The sequence below is a fragment of the Hemitrygon akajei genome, unplaced genomic scaffold (genome assembly GCF_048418815.1).
Source record: "Hemitrygon akajei unplaced genomic scaffold, sHemAka1.3 Scf000073, whole genome shotgun sequence".
NCBI classification, from domain to species: Eukaryota; Metazoa; Chordata; class Chondrichthyes; order Myliobatiformes; family Dasyatidae; genus Hemitrygon; species Hemitrygon akajei.
Window position 1 is genome coordinate 1,658,101 of NW_027331959.1, and position 18,265 is coordinate 1,676,365.

Consider the following 18,265-nt stretch of genomic DNA (forward strand, 5'->3'; position numbering starts at 1 on the left):
GGGCTCGTCCGGGATTTGAACCCGGGACCTCTCGCATGCTCGCAAATTCAGGCCCAAAGCGAGAATCATAGCACTAGACCAACGAGCCCGTTCTGTGTTTATGTCATAACACTGCTGCCTTTCACTTTCTTAGTCTCCTTTGTCATCGCATCTGGTGGTAATTTTACGTCTAAGGTAGATCAAGGAGCAAAGGTCAGTAAAAGGCAGTGCAGGATCTTCGGCCCAGGAAGCTCAGTTCACCACTGTAGCTCTACTCTGTTGACATTATAACTATTCCCTCCTACAGAGACCATAATCCGCTATTTTCACGCAGCCATCTGTCTATCCAAGTATCTTCTTAATATCCCTATTGTGCAAATGACGAACAGCACCACGACAGTGCGTTCCCAGAACCCACCACACTGTGTACAAAAAAAAACTACCTACCTCTGACCTAACCTTTCCTCCACTTAACTTCAACGTATGCCTTCTTCTGTTGGACGTTGTCACGCTGGGGAAAAGGTGCTGTTGTCCAGCCTGTCTGTGTCTCTTGTAATCTTATACACCTCCACCACGCTCTGTAGCTTCGAACAGAAAAGTTCCAGCTTTTTCAATCTTCCTCCACAAGACGTGTTCTAATCGCGGAAACGTTCTGCTGAACCTGCGGTGCACCTTCTCTAAAGGACTTTTTCGCCCCAGACAGTGGCTCCGATCAATCATTCTATTTAGCAGCACCACCACTCCCCCAAGTCCATTCTATCTATCACCCCAGTCACTGACACACGATGTAAACTATTTAAACCACATTTCTATCAAAGTGTTAACATTGTAAGTACACGCTAGTTTCTGTGTTATTTATGCACATTCTGTTCTATATCCGTACTGGAACCATGGCATTTATATATATTTATGATTTATCATCGGGAATTTTTTTTTTCAGTTGGATATCGTCCCAACACTCTACGTCAATTGCCGAATACACGTAAATGTATAGGCGAAAACGTTAATCATTGATCCTTCATCCCTGATCTTCCCTATTCTGAGACGAGCTGAACTGGACACGATCCTCCAGGCGTGGTCTAACCAGAGTCTGAGAGAGTTACTTAACCTTGCGGCACTTGAACTAAATCTCTGACGAATGAAGGTCAGCGCACAACGAGATTTCAGAACCACTCTCTCAACTTGCGCCGTGACATGAGTCTAATGTTGTTCTGTATGTCAAATATAATTGACTTATTACTGGTGGTCGAGACCTAACGGTTAATACTTCGTTTGTTATCTGTCCAGCGGGTTTTTACAAGACTGCACCGTTCCCTTAAAGCAAACAGGGAAAACAAAGAGGTGGGGATCTGGAGAAAAGAGAATGGTTAACGTTGAGGATCGAGATCCTGCACATGCATATCGGCCATTCCATATATTGCCTAATCTGCTGAGTCCATCCGGTAGCTTGTCTTTCCGGCAGGCTCCAGTATCTGCCTTCTCCAACATTCCGTCTAAACTTTCCTGTGTTCAGCGAGTTGCTCACTCTGCCATCCAGCATCCAACCCATGCAACCTCCGTGGAACTTTCAAACCTTCTCTCTAGAATTTCATTTCCTGGCAACCCTCAGGATCGATTTTTTATTCTTGCTGGTAATTTGATGTCGCCTCTTTGGATGAACAGCTACTTGATAGATGTGTTTTAGATGATAAGAGGGAGAAATCGAGAGCTGAGACCTGCTTCACAGGCGGAAATGTATATTCCGGAAATGAATATATGAAATGGGAGACTGTATAGGGGATGTCAGAAGGAAGTATTTTACGGAGAGAGTGGTAGACTCCTGGACCGCTCTGTCGGGATCCTGATAGACACAGACAGGTTAAGGTAACTTAAGGTACTTTTAGATAGGAAAATGTAGAGTTATATATCAAGGAAGAGATTGATCGATCTTGGACTACGTTAAAACGTCGACATAACATCATTGGGTTGATGACGTGCTCTGTGCTGTACTATTCAATGTTCTATGTTACTGTGCCCGCTCCTACCTATGTCGCACCGTTCCTCTACCATTCACGTTTGAGCCAACTCAAGTGCTTCTGCTGCTTTCACTTCAGTGTCAAAGCTGAATGAGACAGCGGAATACACGCAAGATGCTGGAGCACCAAAGCGTTTTGTGAAAACTTCCAGCACAGCTTTGATTTTTCACAGCATTACAGCTCTCCCTTATCTACATAGAAGGCCATTTCACATTCCTCGGTACGTGAACCCAGCTGCTCAGGACTAACCTACAAATGTTGCTAATCTTCAAATGAATTTATTGTCAACCAACACAATGTTCTGCCTTCCTGTCTGCTTACATTACCACCTAGTTTAGACTCGTCGGTATATTTAATATCCGTGCCTTGTACATTTTCATCAAAATCATTTATCTGAACTAAGATACAAACATAATAAACACAGCAGAGATCCACGTAGTACACCACAATTCGTGAGCCTCCCGTCCTGAAAACAATCTTCCACCATCATCCATAAAGCCGGTGTCGTGTCCACTTGGCTAGTGCGTCCTAAACCTGAAGCTCTCTACATATCCGCAGTAGCCGTCCATGCAGCGCCACGTTAAAAGACATGCTTCAGTCCGTATACTGCCCTACACACATCGATCCTCGAGGGCATCTCTCCAAAGAAGTCTAACAGCTTTGTGAGAGCTGATTTACCGAGAACACGAAGGTGCTGACCATATTAACCCCCTCCAGTAACTTATCCATCACGAATGTCAGGCTCACTGGCTTGAATTTCCTTGGTGTACCTGTGCTACCCGTAAATGGTACGACATGAGCCGTTCTGCAGGCCTCTGGTACATACCTTGGCCTAAAGATGAAGCAAATGTGGCCGCAAGTCAATTCGTTTTTTTACCCCCGTCTTCTCACAAGATCAGAAGATGCATCGGGTCAGGACATGCGAGTATGTGACACAATGTAGGGTTCACTATAGGAAGCATGTAGAAGTTTTAGAGAGGAGATTTATCGGGATGCTGCCCAGCTTATGAGGATTAGTCTAAGCGAGCTGTTTGGAGAGAAAGAGGATGTGAGGCCAGTTGATGTCGCTGTACAAGATGGTAAGATGTATAGATCTCTGGATAGCCGGGTAATTTTCCTAGGGCGATGAATGAGATCATTTCTATATGACTTGAGACCCTCTTAAATCGTCCATCCTCTTCGTCACCTTTTTCGAACAACCAACGGAATTCACGAGAGGCTTTTTTCCGCTCGAAATTCATGCCGACCATTCCCAAAAAGAGTTCGCCTCTCTAAATTCAGGTTGATCGTGTCTCTGAGAATCAGCTGTAGGTAGTTTCCAATCAGTAATGTTAGGATTAATGACTTATTGAACATTGTGTTTTTCCTGTAGCCTATCGTAACTGAAAACAGAACTTTGGGCACTCTCCGGTCTCCAGTACCCCATGTATTTGGCGATAATACAATTACCTCCGCCTTTGTTCCATTCATTTCTTCTTTAGGTTCCCGGAATGCTCTAGATGCATTTGGTCGCACTCTGGCATATACATTATACATCTTGTTTTTGCCTTTAAGGCGGCCAGCCCTCATCTTTTGCAATGAGCACATGGTTCAGGGCAGGACCGTCTCTGAGAGGATCCATCCTCTCTGGCTCCACACAGATGACGGCGCTGATCCATTCACTCCTTGATCATGCATTTCCAGCAATATATTTATATAATCCCGGAGGATTTTCCTCTGCCGTTCCAGATAGATCGATACCGTACCCTCTTTTTGCCCTCCGGCTTTTCCTGTTAAGTGTCCTCGCCGAAGGATCCACTTGTTCCTGAATACCTCAAGCTGAACTACGTTTCCTGTTAAACACAGGGGACTCTGAACTATCGGGCGGAAACGTCGACTGTGCTTTATCCTCCTTTCCCGACATGCCGTCAGACTTTCTGAGTTTCTCCAGCATTTGTTATTTGTTACTCATTATCCTTTTTATCCAGACCAGGGTCTCAATATCTCTCCTCAACCAATGTTCCGTACTGTTGTCAGCTATGTCCATCACTCTGTTTGGAACACGAAATACCTGAACTCCGGATATCTCACTCTGAAAAACAAAGTGTCTCTTCACCACAATTTAAAATTAGCCTCTTCTCAACCGTAAACCCTTGCAAATCCCCGGCTAATCGCCCTCAAAGTAGCCTGCAGTAAATTAACACCTCAACTGTCGAGCGACCAGTCCTAACTTTCTGCAGACCTATTTTCAAGCTGATGGAATTATGGTCACGGGTCGTAAAATGATCTCTTATTGACTCTGCAATGCATTCGCCCTTAAAGATAAACGATACAGATTAGCTTTATATGTCACATATAATATAACAACAATTAATGGGTAGTTACCTGATTGGGAAGCTGTTAAAAATAGCAAACGTTAGAAATGAGAAATAGAAAACATGCAATAATATCAAATGCATTTTATTTTCAGATATATAAAATGTTACAAAGAAGCGAGAGTATATACATCGGAGCGCTGGAAAATGACAGTTGAATGTTAGAAATGGGGGAACAAAGAACCAGCAGACGAACTAATAGCTATCGTGCACCAGTCCACAGTGGAAGATACTAGCAGTATGCCAGATATTCTAGAGTGTTCGGGGTAAGAAGTGAATCAGGTTTCCATTACTAAGGAGGAGCTGCGCAGGAAGCTGAACATTCTGAATTTAACAAGACACACGGACCTGATGGATTACACCCCAGTTTTCTGAAAGACGTATCTGAAAGTATTTTAGAGTCCGTCATAATGATCGTTCAAAAATCACCATAAACCTAAGACATTCAGCTCCAACTTCAGTGGGGAAGTCCTGAATGCTTTCACCCTGGTTTTACTCCTAATTTAGATATCTGGTTTGCTCTAATTTCCTGTGATTCTCAGTTTCTTTGTGAAAGTGCGAGGTTACATTTTCCAAGCTCTGCTCGGCTAGAATGTCTCCAGACGTCAGAGGATTTTTGGCAGACGAATATCTACTCAAATAGTATTTTACATGTCCACTATCTTAATTTCATTTCTATGTTCAGACTATGACACTCATTACATATGTTACTACAGAATAAGCTGAATTTCAGTAATAAAATAACAAAAGAATACGAGGCAGGAGTTGGCCAGCAGCTTCACTACACTTCCCAGTTATTCAATTTCAGTCCTGGCCCCAATACATGTATATAGCCAAACTTCTCTTAATTGTATCAATTCAACCTACATCTCGTTCCACTCTCGCGATATCCTTTGAGTGAAGTCGTTCCCCGTCAGATTCCCATTTAATATATAACTTCTCATACTGAACCTTGATCTTTAGTTCTCATCTCATTAAAACTGAGGGTGGAAAGCCTGCAGATATTGACCTTGTCCATATCCCTCATAATTTTGTGTACTTCTGAGCATCTCCCTTCATTCCCCTGTGCTCCACTGAATGAAATCCCAAAATGAATTAGAGAGCCCATCTGGAGTTTGAACCCGGGACCTCTCTGATATTCGTAAATTCGGGCCCAAAGCGAGAATCATATCTCTTGACTATTTAGCCCATTCAATGGTTCGGTGGTAAAACCCTTTTATTTCACTTTCTCATCCTCCTTCCTCAACACATCTGGTATCGGCATTTCATGCCCGACCTTGGAAGATATGACCACAGTAGAACAAATATATTGTTCAGCGCACTAGCGACCCTTCGGATCTCAAAGTTTTCTCCTCCTATATAAACCGACTATAGCTCTTCCCTCTTATACAGTACTTAACCCGACATTTATCTACGCCCACTTGTCTACCTAAGTGTCTGTTGAACCAGACACTACTACAATGTTCCAAAAACTTACCATACTGTGTAAGAAAAAAAACTTACATCTGACCCCTCCCTAAACATTCTGCAACATTTGCTGTAACATTATCTCTTGTCTGTTTAGCTCAATCCCACGATTGATGAAAGTTAATACATCGTATGCCTACTTAACCACACATTCAACCTACGCAGAAGCTTTGAATGTCCTATGGACTCGGAGCAAAGAACCCTCTGATCCTCTACACTGCCAGGAGTCTTACAATTAATACTGTATTCTGCAATCACATTTGAACTAAGATAAGCCACCTCACACTTATCTGCGCTGAACACCATCTGCCACTACTCAGTCTGGTTTAGCATCCCATCAATGTCCCTTTGTAACCTCTGACAACTATTCACACTATCCAGAACACCTCCAAACTTTGTGTCATCAGCAAACTTACTAACCCATCCCACCCCATCCTCATCCATGTCATTTATAAATATCACGAAGAGTAAGGGACACATCCCTGAGGCAATCCACTGGTGACGGACCTCCATGCAGAATATGACCCGTCTACAAATTCTCTTTCCCTTCTGTGGGCAAGCCAGTTCTATATCCACAAAGCAATGCCCCCTAGGATAGTATACCTCCTTACTTTCTCAATAAGCTTTGCATGAGGTACCTTATCAAAAGCCTTAGAGAAATCCATATGCACTCCATATACTGTTCTTCGACTTCCCGCTGTAAACCCTGAGAGCAGTCCAGTCTATCCAAAACACCCCCAACTTTTATATTAGCAAATTTACTAACACATCCTTCCACTTCTTCATCCAGGAAATTTAGAATTATTACGACGAGAAGGGGTTCCAGAACAGATCCCTGAGGCACACCGCTGGTCACCGACCTCCATGCAGAACATGACCCATCTGCAACCACTCTTTGCTTTCTGTGGGCAAGCCAATTCTGGATCAACAAAGCAAGATCCGTGGACATCATGCCTCCTTAATTTCTCAATAGGCCTTGCATGGCTACCTTATCAAATGTCTCGTTGAAAAGCATATACACTACATCTACTGCTCTACATTCATCAACTAAATAGTCACATTCTCAAAAAATTCAATCAGGCTTGTTAGGCACGACCTGCCCTTGACAAAGCCACGTTAACTTTCCCTAATCACATTACATCCCTGCAACTGTTCAAAAATCCTGTCTCTCAAAATGTTCTCCATCAATTTATCAATCACTGAAGTAGGACTGAATGGTCTATAATTTCCTGACCTATCTCGACTCCCTTTCTTCAATATGGGATCAACATCTGCAACCCTCCAATGCTCCAGAACATCTCCCATCCCTATTGATGATCAAAGATCTTTGCGAGATGTTCAGAAATCTCCTACCCTTTCCGGAGTAGCCTGTGGTACATGGTATCCAGTCCGGGTGACTTATCTAGGAATGTTTTTCAAAAGCTGTAGCACATCGATGATGTATAGGTGGAATTCATTACTACTTACAGTTGTAGAGGAAGACACTGTGTATATTTAAATTGTATTTTGATATTTTGTTGACTAGTAAGGGTGTCCAAGGTTACGGGGAGAAGGCAGGAGATGGCTTTTTAAATTGACATTCTGAGGTGTCACGCCCAACAGATCCTTCCATCATAACGATCCGCACCCCTTGAACCACCTATATTTCCCAAGTCTAATTACGGACTCTATGGGCGGGATGACTTCAGCTTGCTCCTTTGTTCATGACCTTATCTACCTCGACTGCCAAACAACCGTCATGTCTCCCACTACCTTCCCTCACTCCACTGTTCTGATCCAGCCTCCCCACATCCCTTGCACAGGTCCATGCTCCACATTCCTGTCCATTCACGTTAAATTATTTCCAGCCTTTGGTCGCTACCAATAACATCTCCATAATCTATGATTCTATTTCCACCCGCTGCTCCCCCATCTGCGTCAACGCTTATCACATGCCAGCTCCTGCTCCATATCTTTACACTGATCCTTTAACTCTCAGTCTAATTACGAGCTTCCACCCCACATGTCGACTGCCCATTTCCTTCCGCAGTTGCTGACTGATCCGCTGAGGTCCTGACACTTGCGATCTAAAATCTATCTTAAGCATTCTATTTACAGGAACTTTTCCATTACTGTTGATTTAAAGTTCATTTTTGAGGAAATCGCCAAGTCCGGCAGTGTCTATGAACATGAATAGACAGTCGACGTTTCGAGCCGAGTGCCTTCTTACACTGGGAACAAAGCGGGACGACGACAAAATGAAAAAGGCGATGGGAAGGGAAGGAGGATAGATGGAAGGTGATAGGTGACGCCAGATTGTTAGGAAAGATAAAGAACTGGAAAGGAAGGAATCTGAGAAGAGATTGGGCCTTAGGAGACAGGGACGGGGACGGGGGGAATAGACAGAGTTGATCTGCTGCTGAGAAGAGGTAAGTGGACAGAGAAGGAAATTGAAGAAGAGGAGAGGTACAGGGATGCTTGTCTTTGTTTTTTTACCTTACGGAGGAATCAATATTCACGCCATCAGGTTGGAGGCTACTCCGACGGAATTTAATTTCTTGCTCTTCCACCCTGAGGTGGTACAAGAGGGCACCAGGGACCGGCATGTGACAACAGGAAAGATCATCGGGAATGCAGTTCAGTTACAGGGAAGTTCCACTTTTGCGAATGGAGCTTGACGACGCGATCCCCAATTTACGGAGTATATCAGCATGACAGAGGAGACCGCAAACAGCACATAATATACGACCGCAGCAGATTCGGAGAGGAAGCCTTTCGTCACCTGGAAGGACTAATGGGACTAGGCATGGAGGTGAAGAAGGAGTTAAATGCCAGATGTAGTAATTTGGTCTCATTCAGGGAAACGGGAATCACGGAGGGAGAGATCCCTGCCGAAAATGGAGAGGGGACGGAGGTAAGAACATGTATGATTGTAGCGTCCCTTTCGAGACGACTGATGCTCAGGAGGATCATGCTTCAGCTTCAGAGGCTCGCAGGGTGGTACTAAGGACAAGAGGAAATCGATTACTGTTCAGACAGCGAGAAAATGCGGTGAGTAGTGATGTTGGGGATGGGTGGAGATAAGACTGCGGGTTCCATCAATGCTGTTGGAAGGGAAGCCCAGTTATGTCACGAAGAGAATCTCTGATCTCCTGGAAAGAAACGCCGCATCATGGGAACAGATGCGGCGGAGACGAATGTACAGAAAAAAAGAGCATTTTTACAAGCCACATAGTCAGAAGAGCTACAGTCAAGATACCCATGCCAATCGGTAGGTTCAACAAAAACATCGGTCGAGAATTTGTCTCCAGGGATGGAGATACAGAGATTGAGAAAGAGGAGGGAGTTTAGGGTCAGGGTTAGAAATAGACCAAGTGAATTTATGACAGAGTAGAATTTAGAACAAAGTTAAAGAAGTTTACAACTTCAACATGGGTGTCTGAGGCAGAGTCAATACAGTCGTCAATGCAGCGGAGAAACGTTTGGGAACATTACCGGGGAAGGTTTTGAACATGGAATATTCAATGGAGCCATCAGCAGGCATAGTTGTGGATTAAGCCGGTCCCCATTGATTCTGGATAAAGCGGAAGAAGACGGAGAAGAAATATTGATAGTGAGGTCCAGTTCTGCTCGACAAGCAGGGTGACGGGAGAGGGCAACTCTTTGTTTCTTTTATTTTGAAAGAAGTGTAGAACTGAAAGGACAACTTAATGGGGGATAGAAATGCTTACGGACTGGAAATCTATGCTGAAAATGTGGCGGCCAGCACCCAGGTACTGAAAGATGAGGCAGGCAAAGGATGAGATGCGCCACTGATACAATTGGGCAGGGAATGAACCCAAAGGGATCGAATATAGTCAAATTATGAGGACACGAGATAAGTGGGGCAGATACAGGCACAGACAGTAAGGCTACCCGGACAGATAGGTTTGAGGATTTTAGGTAGGGCGTAGAAGCTCGGTAAGAGGAATATGAATTCCGTGGCCGTGAATAGCAGGTCTCCAGAGTTCTTTTATTTTCAGCATAACACGGACAAGCGCTGGTGGAAAGTGCTGGTAACTGCAGGGGGACTCCACGTGCAACCTAAACGTAGAGTAGAAGTTAAGGGAGAGGGAACAAAAATATTACTTCCCGTCGATATTCGTCTGGAAAGCGTCTCTAGGTTTCAGTGCCCAATAAAAGGAAGGGGAAATTCAGCTGCTGTTCTCCAGAAGTAATTATCGACATTCTCACGTCCGTAAGTAAGAACAAATGTCCGGGGTTGAGAGGGATCTTATCCCATGGCGTTGTGTGGTAGGTTGGGTGGTAATTTCTAAAGACACGGAGAAATACAGCAGGGAATAGGCCCTTCGGCCCGTGTAGTCATGCTGAATTATTCTACCGGGTCCTATCGACCAAGTAGAGCCTAAGAAAAAAATAGAGCAATTCTACATCCCCCTACCCACTTTGCAAACTGACATCCGCATTTCCTCAGCACTAACACCGAGTTTTCAAACGTCATTTAACATGTTTCTGGGAGAATAGAACTTATAAAAGCGGTACCCGGGAAAAGAGTCAATTTCCAGCATCGACGTGCGGACTGGGTGAACCGGACCGTTCGCAGTCACTGTTAAACGGGAGAGGTTTCGGGAACACAGGAGACATTTCACGCTGCAGCGGAGCAGTGCGGCTGGAACAGGCGAACAGTGGGACTTTGACGGCAGAACTGTGGGTCACAACGATGGCGCTCTTCCCCAGTGAAAAGAGAGGGGGATAGAAACCGGCGAATTCGGGAAAAAAAACGATTAAAATGATCGTCATTGAGTCACAGCGAGGAATCATTCGCGATGGTAAAGCGGGTGAGTAATGAGACGAACAGGTAGAACAAGGACTCTATTAATGCAGAGCTTGCCTGCAATGAGTGGTGAATTAGTTGGGCCACGCTGGGAAACATCACTAATTCATGACATCCTCGCAGCAATGAGAATCATGGGATATTTTATCGCGTCCTTCAGTTGCTTCCTGAACTTGGTCTGGGTGACGGTGTAAAGAGCCGTGTTTGTACAGCAGCTCAGAAGCTGCAGCATGAAGCCCAGTTCTCGCACAGAATCAGGAGGCAGCGTCACCGCAGACAAAGCAGACAGTCAGCTCCACGCAGAATACAGAGTGGACGGTCCCCACAGCAGGACAAATTTACCAGAGATGATCAGCAGTAAAACGAGGGACTTCCTGCGGCTCTCCATCTGAGGGTCCCTGGCATCCTGTCCCTTGTCAGCACACAGGAGTCTCCTGCGCCCTCTGCTGGTGACTAAAACGTGCCGGACGGTTAATGCATTCGTTAGCAGAACTAATAGGAATGGGATTACGGGAGTGAGAAAGTAATTAAATAAGTCCATTGGTATTGCAACAGATGAAGACACATAATATGCGGTGTGCCTACATATAAATGGAGCAATTAGCAGTGCATATCGCCCTGAGAGCCGAAAATACCAGTAAGTGTTTCTTAAACAGCTGATCACAGTCACTGTTCCCAGAATCACAGCTGCAGTTTTCCCGGAGCAATATTTTGTTTTCAGCTTCTGGCAACAAATGGCCACAAACCGGCCGAATGTGAACGTGACGGTGAACCAGACCGAACAATCGGTAAAGCAAGACGACGTGGATTTTAAACACTGGTATATCCCGATCCCAGAGGAAAAGTTGACTGGCGCGTAAGTATCCGGAATCTTGCTCAATATCAGATCTAGGACAACGACCATAAGATCCGCCACTGCCATGGCAACCAGGTAGCGAGTGACAACTATTGGAGAGACCGCACTTTCCTCTGGACAGGATTAAAATCGTCACCAGGTTCACTGCGAGGAGGAGAAAAAAGAATAATCAAGTGACACACATCAGGGAGCGTTTTCTGTTAAGAATTTATCCGATTTGTGGCTGGTGTGCAGTGATGCTGGCGCTGTGTGGGCAGAGCGGTTGGCTGCGAGAATACTACGTGTTTGGATTATATTTCCAAATATCTGGATGTAGAAAATTAATTTGCTTTGTAAACACATGGTCTAGAAGAAACTTAAATTGGCAACTGATGTTCTCCGGGGGAGATGAAGTGACAGAAAAGAAGCAACATTTCCAGGGGTAAAATATCAAAGTCTAGGTCATGCAATGCTGTGTGCAACGGCTGGACAGAGTTCATCAGTTAGATCACTGACCTACGCAGCGCTATGAGTCACAGTGAACAACATTGTTGCAGAATTTGAAACTTTGAACATTTCTTATACGAAGTGTGCGACAACAGCAATAATTTCATTTGGATGATAAACATTAGAAAACAGTTAAATATTGTTGTGTAGTTGAGCTTTGGAGAGAGACTCCCCCAGAAGAGCAATGATATCGAGGACGGGGAAGTAAATCACTTGAATGATTATTAATGCATACGCAATTCGAAGATCTAAGGCCATCCATTCATAATTTTCAAAGATAAATTGCGCAGCACAGAAGGCATTCTTTGGAATTTCTGCCATATTCCACATTGTGGTTCCCTGATTCTGATCCATTACGGAACCGGTAAACCTTCCTACCGCAGAGTGTGCTCTCTCAGTCCCGCTTTGTGAATCGGCAAATCACTGTGAGTGCCGGAACGGCTGCTCAGTGAGAGCTCAGTGATTCCGATGCTTATTCATAGGAGAGGGAAACTCCCTTGTGACGCTAAAACCCTCAGTAGAAATGACGATATTGGCAATTAATTAAATCACAGTTGCAGTAAAGCCTTTTTGCACTGGGTCAGTTCCACTCTCGTGACCTCAGAATTCCGTGTCCAGTGGCAAAGACAGCCGTCATAAACTGACCTCTTTCTTGCTTCCAGTGAAATACCATGAGTTCATCTGTGTCTTGACATGCCCTTCGCTCTCTGCAGAGCGTTGCAGTACCGAAAACAAACAGATAATTTCTTAATCATAATCACGTTTATTATCACTGGCATGTGTCGTGATATTTGTTAACTTAGCAGCTGCAATTCAATGCAATGCATAACATAGAAAAAGTAGGTAAATAAGTAAACTAATTACATTGGATGCATACTGAATTTTTAAAAAATCGTGCAAAACTCTAGTCATCATGGCTGAGCTTCACGAACGAAGATTTAGGAAGGGGGCTGCCCATGTCTGATAGACGTGGGCGTGTCCTTCGGCTTGCGCAAAGTTTTTTTTTAGGTGTTGTGCAGTGAACGCATACCGGCACCACCCTTTACACCCGGGGTTCATCTGCAATAACGTAGAAAGCTGGGACGGTGACAGCGAAGTTCTTGAGTCGTAGGAGTTACGTCAGAGTGTTCGTCTCCAAGGCTAACCTGCCCCACCTGCCCGGGTTAGGATTGAAAATTCTCTTTCTCTTAGGCTGGCTGCCAACCAAGGCTAACGAGCCCAGCCTACACATCCAGTTATACCGTCAGACACTCAGTTGCGCCATGACGTAGCAAGCTCGGTGGAAACGGGAGACACCGACGAGAAGGTGTTGCTACGGACGCAGTAATGTGGGAGAAGCCATTTGCAGTGGCCGCCTGTCCAGCAGGCCGGACAGTGACCACGCTGCAATCACTACACCGGGAAAGGAGAGGCGGTGTATTGCGCGTACACTTTCTCTGGGTGAGCGGGACGTCAGGTAATACATGTTAAAAATGTTAACTAGTAAGCACGGGATCAAAGTCCATTTGGGAATCGGATGGCAGAGGGGAAGAAGCTGTTCTTGAATCGCTAAGTGTGTGCCTTTAGGCTTCTGTAGCCGCTACTTGGCACTAACAATATCCCTGCTGAGTTACTGTAAAACAGAGGGTACATGTATATGCGCACCTTCTATCAGTACATCACCAAGGCCTGGACTGACGAGAACATCCCACAGCAACGAAGAAATGCAAACGTCGTTGTAATTCATAAGCACGAGGGTGACAAGGCCATCTGCAGCAATAGTAGGGGCTTGTCACTAATTTCCTGCTGGAAAGGTCCTGGCTAAGGTGATCACCAAATCAATGCTGCTGAATCGCAGTGTGGATTTAAGAAGAACAGGAGTACGATCGACATGATCTTCACAGCCCGGCTGCTTCAGGAAAAGTGCCGGGAGCAACATCAATACCTGTTTATGGCCTTTGTCGACCTCTGCAAAGCATTTGACACTGTGCAAAGAGAGCTCTTATGGGATGCCATCCTCAGGTTTGGCTGTTCCAATAAATTTGTTATCATCCTCCGTCCTTCTGTACAAGGATGTCTGAGCCCTTTCTTGTACGCACTGGGGTGAGGCACGGCTGTGTGTGCTAGCACCAGTGTTCTCTAACATCTTTCTCCTGTGTGTTACCAAGCTTCTCCACAACGACATTGAGGATAGCAGTGGTGTGGCAGTGGACGTCAGATTAGATGGCAACCTCTTTGACATCAGGAGGCTCCGCACAACCACCAAACTCCTAGAAAGCGGGTCCTGGAGCTGCAGTATGCAAACGACTGTGCTCTTGTGGCTCGTGCTCCGGAGGATCTTCAGACTGTCCTTGCAGTGGCGGTGAGAGCGTACAGCAGAATGGAGCTGACTGTCAATGCCACCAAGACAGAAGTGGTTTGCCAGTGGAGTACCAGTGTCCCACCCACCCTACCTGCCTTCACTGTCGGTGATGAAAAGATGTCAGTAGTGCCATCTTTCAAATATCTGGAGAGCACTCTCTCAGAGGATAGCGGCATTGACAACGACATCTAGAGCCGCATTAAACAGGCATCTACTGCCTTTGGGAGACTTCGGCGTAGAGTCTTTCAGAACAGGAACCTTCGTTCCTCCACAAAGGTCACCGAATACAAAGCGTCCTGTGTCACCACCTTCCTTTATGGCTGTGAAGCTTGGGTAACCTACAGCCGTCACATCAAGTCCTTGGAGCGCTTCCACACAAGCTGCCTTCAGCGCATCCTGGGAATTACTTGTCGTGAGCGGGTGCCTCATACTGAAATATTTGTAAAGACCAACTGCAGAAATATTGAGACCATGATCACCCAGCGTCAGTTGCAGTGGCTGGGGCACGTGATAAGGATGCCCCATGTCGGCTACCCCGCAGAGTGTTATATGGCCAGCTACATCATGGTCGATGCTCAGCTGGAGAACGGATGAAGCGCAATAAGGATCAGAAGGAAGTGCAAGATCAGACCTGAGTACCTGGATGAAGTTGCTGCTGACCGTATCACTTGGCGACAGCTCTGTAGGGACGGGGTTCGCATTCTTTAGATGGAAAAAACAACAGGACAAAATAGAAGAGAGCCAGGAGAAATGCAGCCATGGTTGCCATCACTACCACCAATACCATATATACATGTCCCACCTGCAATAGAACTTGTGAGTCCAGCGTCGGACTGTATAGTCATCAAAGATCTCACCGTTAATGGAGTGGGTGTCGTCGTCGAATTCCGAAGAAGGAGAAGACCCCCCACCTAATGGTAACCGTGAGAAAAGGGCATGACCTGGGTGATAGTGATCCAGAATAATAGACGCTCCAACAAGATGTCATGGGCACTTTGTAGGCTAATACACTCTTCTGGCAGGGGAGGACTCAGACGAGACCAGAGAGCATGGTGTCGACTTTGCCGTGAAGAACTCGCTGCTGAAGATGGTAGACCCGAGCGAGAAAGGGACGGAGCGGATTTTCTCGCTTCCACTCCGCTCATCCGACGGGCTTGTCAACCTTGTCAGTGTCTATGCTCCAACCCTCTTCCCAGCACAAGACGCAAAGGACGAGTTCTACAACCAGCTCTCAGTGGTGATACAGGAGATCCCAAGTCAGGAACAGTTGCTGCTGCTTGGCGACTTCAACGCCGGAGTGGGCGCCAACCACGAACTCCTGGCCAAGCTGCCTGGGGCGGATGGGATTGGCAGCATGAATGACAACCGGCAACGACTCCTCCAGCTTTGCATGCTCCACGAATTGTGTGTCACCAACACCTACTGAAAGACCAAAGCTCAGCTCGAAGTGTCTTGGCGACATCCCACTCCAAAAACTGGCACCAGCTCGACCTGATAATCACAAGACGCCGTCACCTAAGAAACGTGCTCATGACTCGCTCCTTTCAGAGTGCTGACTGCGACACGGATCACTCTCGGGCAAAGAAGACGCACTACGCCAAACCTCCAGGCAAACAGAGCATCCATGCCGGTAAGACACAACACCCGCACAAAGCGGGGGAATCTATAAAGTCACTGGAGGATGCTCTCCTTGTAGACCCAGCAGGAGGAGATGCTCAGCAGAGATGCTCTCCTTGCAGACCCACCAGGAGGAGATGCTCAGCAGAGACGCTCTCCTTGCAGACCCACCAGCAGGATATGATCAGCAGAGACACTCTACTTGCAGACCCACCAGGAGGAGATGATCAGCAGAGACGCTCTCCTTGCAGACCCACCAGGAGGAGATGCTCAGCAGAGATGGGACTCTACCAGGGACAGTATCCACAGCATTGCACGCAAGGTCTTCGGGAAAAAAAAAACAATGGCGCAAGACACTGGACTGGTTTGAAGCGAGCTCAAGTAAGCTCACCGCTATCATTGAGCGACAGCGTGTTGCACTAATAGAGCACAAACGCCACCCCACCCAGGCAAAGCTGCAAGCGCTAAGGACAACCTCAACATTCGCCAGGCTGACAAAGAGAGTCTGGGAGAACAGAAAGCTGTCGACGCCCACCAAGGTTGCAGTCTACAGGTCCTGAGTCCTCAGCACTCTTCTTCACGGCAGCGAGACTCTTTCTCCAATAACGCGGTCTCCGCTGGCTGGGCCACATGCACTGCATGTCAGACGGGAGGATCCCGAAAGACCTGATGTACGGGGAACTGGCCTCCGCAAGAGAGCACAAAGGCGGACCCCATCTTCGTTTCAAAGATGTCTGCAAGAGAGACATGAGGTCACTGAACACGAACGTCGAGAGCTGGTAGGATATTGGAAGCGATCGTTCTCGCTGGAGGCTGTATTTATACAAAGGTCTAAAGAGAGGAGAAGAGAAGCTGAGGCGAGCTGCTGAAGAAAAGTGCACTCGCCAAAAAAGCAGCACCAAGGCCACACCGGAGGACAGCGCCTTCAAGTGCCGTCGCTGTAGCTGAGACTGTCACGGCCGTGTGGGCATTTACAGCCACAACAGACGCTGGTCTACCAATACAGACTGAAGCAAGACTTTCCAGGCTCACGGCCATGGTCTTGGGAGGATAACGGATGCCATCCAGTGTTGTAGAAGCCATCCTCTTTTCATCTACATCTGTTTTTTTTTTGTTTACGGATCGTGTGATGTTTGTTTCCCGAATTTGCTGGTATTTAATTGAATTCATTCTCCCCTCTACCAGCGACATGTAAAATTGTACAAAACAAGAATGATACACTAATCTTGCTTAAAATCTTGAAAATAATGTTTCATCTTTAACTTTATGACCTTTGGAAATCAGTTCATCTTCTGTTCTGTTCACACAGTAACAGAAGTTTTGCCGGGGGGGGGGGGGCACACTTTTGTATGCCTCTGTATATCCAAGCTACATAAAAAAGGAATATGATGGCATCTATAACCCCCAAAACATACATTTTGTGAAGGTCATTGATGACTGGTGAGATCTCTAAAGACTGGAAACAGGTACGGTGATTCCAGTATGTATGATGATTCCAGTATGCACTGACCCTGGTAACTATAAACCAATAAACTTAACGTGTGTCACAGCCAAGATTATGGAAACAATAATAGAGAATCAGACGGAAGAACAGCTGATAAGAACAGAAATATCTGAAGAAATGCATGAAATTGGATATCATGTTTTACTTGACGTGATAGACGTTATGAAGAGGGAATTGGAAGTTATGACAACAATAGAGTGGTTACAAACATAGAAACATAGAAAATAAACAGCAAAGTACAGGCCCTTTGGCCAACAAAGTTTTGCCAAGCATGCCCTTGCCTTAGAAATTACCAGGCTTACTCATAGCCTCTAATTTTCTAAGCTCCATGTACCTATCCAAAAGTCGTCAGCCCATTCCACGCACTCACCAGTTTCTGCATAAACAAAACACCTACCCCTGACATCTCCTCTGTACCTACTCTCCAGCACCTTAAACCTGTGTACCCTTGTGGTAACCATTTCAGTCCTGGGAAAAAGTATCTGAATATCCACACGATCAATGCCTCTCATCATCTTATACAAATCTGTCAAGTCACCTCTTATCCTCTGTCGCTCCAAGGAGTAAAGGCCAAGTTCACTCAAACTGTTTTCATAGAACCTGTTCCCCAATCCAGGTAACATCCCTGTAAATATCCTCTGCACCCTTTCTATGGCTTCCATATTTTTCCTCTAGTGAGGCGACCAGAACTGAGTACAGTACTCCAAGTGCGGTCTGACCAGTGTCCTAAATTCAATTCCACGATTGATGAAGGCCACAGAGCCTTCTTAACCACAGAGTCAACCTGCGCAGCAGCGTTGAACGTCCTATGGACTCGGACCAGAAGATCCCTC

General features: G+C 45.9%; 1 non-coding gene across 1 annotated transcript; it reads right to left on the reverse strand.

Annotated features, from left to right (window-relative positions):
• trnap-ugg (transfer RNA proline (anticodon UGG)) lies at positions 1-88 on the reverse strand. Its single transcript is given in 2 exon segments — positions 1-36; positions 53-88. It is a non-coding gene; the product is annotated as a tRNA-Pro (tRNA).
• Positions 89-18,265: the final 18,177 nt, after the last annotated feature.